This window comes from Nematolebias whitei, chromosome 5 (assembly GCF_014905685.2).
Source record: "Nematolebias whitei isolate Nwh7 chromosome 5, NemWhi1, whole genome shotgun sequence".
Taxonomy (NCBI): Eukaryota; Metazoa; Chordata; class Actinopteri; order Cyprinodontiformes; family Rivulidae; genus Nematolebias; species Nematolebias whitei.
The window spans coordinates 27,765,701-27,774,338 of record NC_056502.1 but is presented as its reverse complement, the minus strand read 5'-3'; positions in this window follow the sequence as shown (position 1 = coordinate 27,774,338).

The window sequence follows — 8,638 nt, the reverse complement described above, 5'->3', positions numbered from 1 at the left end:
ACACACACATACATAACAGCACAAATAAAAATTTGTAAAATATTCATCCATCCATTATCTTTTATTTGATATTATTCCCTTTTCGAGTCGTGGGGGGTCACTGGTGCCCATGTCCAGCAGTCACTGTGAGAGAGGCGGGGGACACTATGGACATGTCTCCAGTCTATCACAGGGACACAAAGAGACAAATGAGTCAACATTTAATCTCTCACTCACACCTAGGGACAATTTAGAGTTACCAATCAGACTAACATGTATGATTTTGGACTGGGGGAGGAAACCAGAGTACCTGGAGAAAACCCAGACATGCACAGAAAGAACATGCAAACTTCACCCAGAAAGGTCCCCTGGCTGGGATTTGAACTGGCAACCTTCTTGATGAGAGGTGGCAGTTCTACCACCTGTGCCACTGTGCCACCCATTTGTAAAATATATTGGGAACAAAAAAACAGTGACAATCATTGTAAAACTAAAATAAGAATAAAGACCTGTAGCAAGAGGTTTTAACTCATTTGTCATTACGTGGAAAAATAAAAAAATCATTTAGTACTAAATTACTTTTTTTTTTCATCTTTCGGCTGCTCCCTTCGTAAGTCGACATAGCGAACTAAGATGCACAAAGACATGGCAATTATTTTTACACCGGATGCCCTTCCTGACACAACCACAGATCACCGAGCTACCACAACCCTCTGTGTGGAGCAGAGAGCTGCCATGTAGGGTGCTCGGGGGGAGCAGATGAGGTGGGTGGGTGGGGGTGGGGGTGCGGGGGTGTTAAGGGCCTTGCTCAACTGCCCAGAGTGAGGCAAATGAAGGTGGAGACAGGTGCTGGGGTTTCACCAATCCCATGCACATGTCGTCGGTACGGGGAGTTGAACTAGCAATCTTACGACCACAGGCTCACCTTCTCGAACCTCTGCACCACCACTCCCTAAATTACTTATTTAAAATACAAAGGTCCACTTGTTCTACTTTTTTGAAGAACAATTTTGTGATGAAAAATGGATAATGAAGATGAAAAGTTTGGAACGAGTTTTCTAGTAGGAAAAAAAAAACCATCCAGGATTGTTCCTTCGAGGCAAAACAAAACCTCACTGAAGGCCCAGCGTTTCTACAGGACTGCAAACCTTTAACCACTTTTCATGTCAGACCTTTCAGCAAATATCATCTACTGTGGATAAAAGTGAAAGGTGTCAACATTTGGATTAAACACTGAAGATAATTTATGCACAGTGTCATGCAACAGGGTAGGGCTTGGTCTTGCTCAACAACTGCAACGTTCCACGTTGAGTTATATTCATTTTAGAGTTGGCTAGTGTTGATTAGTTTTGGCAGCCACTTTGAACTTAACTAACTCCAAAAGTTGATCAGATGTGACTGTTTATCTAATGATTCCTTTCTGAGAGTTTCATTCAAATCTGTTCAGTGGAGACATGTTGCTAACAATCTTAAAAGATTTATTAGTGCTCAAAACACTCAGCGACTACCTCACTCAAGTTTAGGTTAAGTTGTGCAAGATTAACTGAGTTATAACCATTTTTTATGTTTGCTTACCTACTAGATAAGTTGTGGCAGTCATATTGAATTGGATTGTCTCATAACAGTAACCAGTTAAAGATGTACACAACCATTATTTAAAAAAAAAATGTTTCATTCAAATCTGTCCAGCTGTTTATGAGGTTTTTTTGTTTTAATTACAAGCAAACATGGCTGACTAGTTAAAGGCAAAGCCTTAAACAACATTGTTTCATTTGTAGCACTTAAAGTATAAGTTAAAGCTAAATGTAATTAGATAACTTGCATTTCCTGTGAGAATGCAGTGCGAATGCTTATTTCTGAAGAACTTGCTGAAAAACAGCTACAATTTGTTAAAACGTGCAGAAATGTAGCTGAAATGGAAGAACAAGCCTACGTTAGTAAAATAAGCAGAAAGAACACATATTTGCTGAATGTGGTTTTAATAAGCAGAAATGAACACCAAAAACAGTAAATGAGCAAAAATATAGCTGAAATCAGAAAAAAAAAATAGCTGAGAAGTACCTGAGCACAAATTAGTAGAAATTATATGAAAAAAGCAGACATTTTGAAAAAAAAAAACCAGCTGAATAGTAGCTAAAAAGCAGATAGATTGTTAAATTACCAAATGAAGTGGAGACAGCACATTTTTGCTGAATTAGGCAGAAAAAAGTTTAAAATATTGCAAAAAATGTGGAATTAGCTGAAAAAGTTCAAATTATCATAAAAATTGTCAAATAGCAGCTGAAATAGCAGAAGTTGTTGAAACGCAGATATAAGCTTAAAGGAGCATAACAAGCTGAAGTGAGCAGAAATAAATTAAAAGTAGCACACACAATGTTGTAGATAGCAGAATTTTTTTCATCAACCTTTATTTATACAGTTTAGTCTTAATGAGGCACGAGAAAGTAATAAATAAATCAGAAAGGAGCACAAAACAACGGAAAAAACAGCTGAACTTACCTGAAAGTAGCTGATGTTTATTTATTTATATTTTTTTTTTGCACAAGGAAGCTGAAAGAAGTTAAAGTAGAACAAAATGAGAAAGGATCAGTAAAAGGTTGGAAACAGATCTAAAGATTTGGAGGATATAAAATAATCTCAGTTCATTTTGAGTTCCTCAAAAAATGGCAGGAAAGGCTAAATATTTCAAAAAGCTAAAACTGCACCAATACCAAAAGTTATAGCACCTTTCTAATGAAAGAGCTGAATGTTTTGATTTATGATTTGTCGAAATGGCACAAAAGTTGTGGAACGAGAAAGATGCTGAGAGCATACGTAAGAAAAATGGATCACAGTAGTGTGAATGCTTCATAAACATTCACACAATTACCGTTGTCAAATACGTGCACTCAGTGAAGACTTTCTTCATTTCCTGACATCAGTGATAAAAGTCAAAGTTTTAATCAGATATCAAGACCAAATTATTATTGCTCATAGCCTTTTAGTGATGACTCACAGCCAAAGACCAAATTTGATTCAAAACCTGTAAAACTGGACATGTTTGAACCATTTCTGTGTTTACTGGTTGCTTAGCTGTGACAGCCATACTGAACCAGGTGGACTCCAGACGTTAATCGGTCGTAGATGTTCATCAAATGCATATTTATTAGAGTTTTAATCTATTTCAATCTATTTAACTGTTCATGAAGATTTAAAATAAATAAATAAATAAACAACACAAAGCACATACACATGGGTAAAACATTATAACTCACTGCAGAGGTTGTGGTAAAACTCCTCAGAGTGGAATGGCATCAACATGTCCAGACTTATGACGTATCAGTGCAGCTGTTTCCAGAAGTTGGTATGATCAAATGAATGTTGCTGAAGTCATCACAAGCAGACATCAGTTAATCTATTTAAAGTCTTAGAAAAGGTCCATTTAGTGCGATTAAATTATTTCACAACATATGACAATATACTTTGTGAGCCACAACACTTTTAAAATAAAAATAACACATTTTGCTTAATGATCATTATAAATAAATACATGCAACAAACAACGCTGAATATTTAGTTTTCTCAGAACCTAAAAAAAAAGAAGCAATTTTTAATAAATAATAAAATGTTGCTCAAGAATTCGTTAAGATGGTCTGTTAACATTATCTTGATGAGGAAGTCATCTGAAGAAATCTCAACAATATGTTCACTTCAAAACTCCCAATGCTGAGATATTGAAAGTTTTTCTGTGGATTTTTTTCGCTTAATGTTTCATATCATTAGAATAAAAAAAAAGATTAATAAGGATGAACATTTAGAAGCTTTACTTTAACTTTCAACCTGTTTTTTTTAGACTATACAGTATAAGCTGTACATTTGGATTCTGTAAGTCTGTTTGTTGCTTTTTTTTTTTAATCATTAGCATTTATGCACTTGAAATAAGGAAACATTCTATTTATCATCAGGTATCTCATTAAAATCCCATTAAAGTAAGGTTGTGCAATAGGCTTTTGTTGTTGACAAGTTTCTTTTAACTCCTGCTTTCAAACTACATACCACACCAAAGACAACAGCCAAGGATCTGACTTGTTTCTTCCCAGGGGCATTCTCAGGGGTGGGTAATGAACGGGTGGGCCCAGATTCTGATGTGGTTAGGGGCCAAGGGGAAAGAAATGTGAGAAGGAGTGTTAATTGTTTTGGCTCTTTGCTGGGGAAACATATCAACATTAGATCTAATGGAGGTTAAAGACTCTCATTGCCAAAGGGGCTGGAGCTAATGAATAGCTTTAGCTAGCCAAGAAGAGGGATGCAGTGCGAGGGAGACGATGCAGCTCGTACTTCTTACTTGGCTTTAAATGCTTCTGAAATGTGTTTTATTGCTTTACTCACCTAACAAGAGTAACATCTGTACAATCATGAGAGTAGTTTTGCAGTTTCAAGAAAATAAGCCACATCACTAATCAACACGGTGGGCTGAATTTATTTGATCTTCTCTTGCTTATGAGCTGGTTTTGCTTTAAAACATGTTGCATGAATTTACATATAATACACAAGACTGCAGACATTTGAGCACCACAGCAAGACTGCATAAACAAATTACCCATTTTGGCAATTCACAAACTAATTCCATTACTGGGTATTTAACTTCTTCATGAATAATAAATCAATTTTTGATTCAGCCAACAGGCAGAAAGCCACAAACTTGCTGTTTATACTGCATGTGCATATCTGTGCATTTCAGTTGCAGATGTATGCTAAGCACAGTAAATATGTAAGATGTTACAAAGAGAGAGACAATTTGGACAAAGAGAGCAGTGATAACTTGTTTTGTCCCTTGTATAATTTTATGCTAAATCTAAATGAGAGGGAGACTTACAGATTGGTTTGAAAGCTCCAAAATATTCATAAGTTTCTCTCATTTCAGATGCTGATTTACTGCTTCAGAAATGGTAAGGGGGAAAAAATGGAGCATGCAAATCTGCTTTCAGATGCTACAATTTCCACATTTATTTATGAGCAGAGGTAATTGAATTTTAAGAAAAAAGTGTTTTTTTAACTACTTTGTGTTTTTTTTTTCATTGCATCTTTTGATAACAGTGTTAAGTGGTCTTCTAGATAAAATGATCATTCAGCATGCAGCATGACAAAGAATTTTAAGGAGGATGTTTTTTTTTTCTTCTGTTTTCGTGTGTTTTGCTATTTTTATACTTTGATGTGTTTTTGTTCAAACATCCGAACACAGATGAGATCTGCTGTTTTTTTGCTCTTGGACATGCTCTCCGGGAAGCCTCGGCCTCTTACGCTCACCAACACTTCCAGCACAATGATTCATTCAACCGTTATTTATACAGATTGGTCTCATTGAGTCACTAGGACTCATTGACAAGAGAGACTTGTTTTAACAAAGAGCCACAGAAGAAATAACAATAGACGATCATATGAAGGTGTATAAGATGAACAGTAAAGAAAAGAAGTGGGATAAAACAAAATTAAAACATAACAAATTCCATGCTCAATAATCCAGGCGTACAATCCAACAGGTTTCAGTCAGGTCTTCTGGATGGAAGGCGAAACGTTTCAGCACAAAAAAAAAAAAAAACTGTCCAGATGACCTGACTGTTGGAAAATTAAAACATGCTACATTGTAAAACAGTGTAAAATATTAAAAACAGGAACACATCTGCATTGATTTTTTTTTTTTCATTCATTCAACCTTTATTTAGAGAGGTAAATCCCATTGAGCCTCAAGGACTCATTTACAAGAGAGACCTGATTTCAACAAAGGATGATGACAACAGTGGACAACAGCAACAACAATAAACAGTTATAAAAAGTCATACAATTTATTTTATTTTATTTTTTTTTACAAATAGGATGGCCAAATAAAAAGAAAAAAGAAAAAGAAAAGTAAAAAGAAAAGAAAAGTAACAAAAAACAGCTAGATTCTAAGGCAAATGTAGAAAATACTTAACTGACATTGAACTTAATAGTAAATTCCTATAGTGGTCAAAGTCGACAACTTCAGATCTTTTGCAAGGTTTTCCAGGCAGGGCCCGTCCAAGGCATAAGCAAACTAAGCAGCTGCTTACGGCCCCAGGGCCAGTAGGGCCCCCACAAAGTGGAATTTAATTACTTTTTTTTTTTTATAGTAATGTTTTTTTTTTTCTATATGATGATTCTATTTAACATTTTAAAATCAGCTTTTGCAAATTGTTGCATACATAGTTTGAGAAACTAATTATTCAACTTTAAATAATTTTTTTAAACCATTTTACGTGGTTTCAAGTCATTGTTTATTTACATTATTTAAGTATTTCCCTGATATTTTATTTGCTATTTTATTTTGTTGTTTTTTCACAATTTAATTTATTTGTATGCATCTTAAGTAATTGTATCTGTTGTTCGTTGCTAATCTTGCACTACAAATTATTTTGAACATTACTGTTGCAGTTCTTTGGCACCAAAGTTAATAAACCAGATGACACATTTGCTGTAAAAAATATTGCATAATGTTTTTTTTTATTTTTCTTTGTTACTTTTATTACCACTAGATTGCATGTATCAAACTCAAGGCCCGTGGGCCAAATCTGGCCTGCCATAACCATCTATGTGGCTCTCTACACCCTAGAGGGCCACAGAAACAGAACTTCGAGATAACAGTTGTCTGCTTCAAAATTAATTTATCAGTCAAATCTAATCAGTTTTTATATTTACAATGCCAAATTACTCAAACATAAAATATTGAATTTTTACAAGTTGTCATTGAATGTAGAGAATGTTATATTTTACCAGTTTGTTAATAGATAGTTTTTTCAATACATTCTGCCATGTCTGGCCTTTTGAGGACATTCATGAGCTTCATGCAGTCCAAAATGAAAATGAGTCTGACACCCCTGCACTGGATGATATGTACATATATGATGATGTAAACATGGCTGTCAGAGTCGCAGTGCATTTATGTTAGGTGAATGATCTGATCATCTGACTGTTGATTGCCGTAATCCACATTATTAGCAGAAATAGAGGGCCCCAAATGAGTGAATGGTTGTTTGTCTCGTTTGTCTCTATGTGTCCCTGTGATGGACTTGCGACCCGTCCAGGGTGTACCCCGCCCCTCGCACAGTGATTGCTGGACATGGGCACCAGCGACCCCCGTGACCCAAAATGGAATAAGCGGGTAAAGATAATGGATGGATAGATGGATGGATGGAGGGCCCCAAACAAATTTCGCTTAGGGCCCCATGGGGGCTTGGGTCGGCACTGGTTACAGGTTACAGGAGCAGAGTAAGAGAAAGCCCTTTTGCCAAGTTTGGTCTGCATTGAGGGGGCACTGTAATGATGTCTTTATGATGTGACATGTCGGAGGAGATACATGAAGGCAACAGACCAAGAAGTGATTTAAAGATGAAAATGTACCAGTTTGAGAGTCTGCGTGAAGTTAATGATGAAGTTAATGATGACCAACTGACCAATGAATACATAGTGCAGTGATGGGTACAGTAGTTATAGCCACTTATGGATCTTAGTGCACCATGATAGACAGCATCCAACATATGTAAGGTGCTTGCAGGAGCATTCAAGTAAATAATGTCACCATAGCCAATTACTGTGATAAACATACAAACAACACCCCCCAGTGATGTCGTCCGGAGGTGGAAGGGATAATTTTCAGACCTTCTCAATCCCACTGGCACGTCTTCCATGGAGGAAGCTGAGTTGGAGGACTTCAGGGTTTGTCTATCTATAACCATGGTTGAGGTCGCTGAGCTAGTTAAAAAGCTCTGCGGCGGCAGGGCTTTGGGGGTGAATGAGATTAGCCCTGATTTCCTTACGACTCTGGATGTTGTAGGGCTGTCTTGAGTGACATGCCTTTGCAACATTGCGTGGACATCGGGGGCAATGCCACTGGATTGGCCGACTGATGTCGTGGTTCCCTTCGTCAACAATGGGGACCAGAGGGTGTGCTCCAATTATATTACGGGCTGTTCGATCCCTATACAATTGGTGCGAGAGTTTGGTTCACATTGCCGGTAGTAAGTAGGACCCTTTCAGGGTGGGAGATGGACTCTGCCAGCTGCCAGGGCTGCCCGTTGTCACTGTTGTCACTGTTGTCACTGTTGTCACTGTTGTCACCATTGTCACTGTTGTCACTGTTCATAACTTTTATGGACAGAATTACTTGGTGCAGCCAGGGGGCAGAGAGATTATGATTTGGGGGCCTCATAATTCCATCTCTGCTCTTTGCAGATGATGGGGTCCTGTTGGTGTCATTGTGCTGTGATCTCCAGCTGTCACTGAAGTGGTTTTCAGCCGAGTGTGAAGCGGCTGGGATGAGAATCAGCACCTCTAAATCTGAGGCTATACATGTTCCTCAGTCAGAAAAGGGAGGATTGCTCTCTTCAGATTGAGAATGAGGTTCTGCTTCAAGTGGAGAAGTTCAAGTATCTTGGGGTTTTGTTCTTAAGCTTTGATATGGACATAAATGAAAACACAAGCCTGTCCAACTGACTCATGTAATGAGTAATAGATGGTCATCCAAGGTAAGGATGACAAAGATAGAGAGGAAGCACCAGGAAAGAAATAGTTTTACTATATTCCTGATATTTGTCAGTGATGAAAACTTTCTATGTTTGAACAAAGCCAAACTACACACAGTCTTTATTTTCTTTGTTTTGACAGC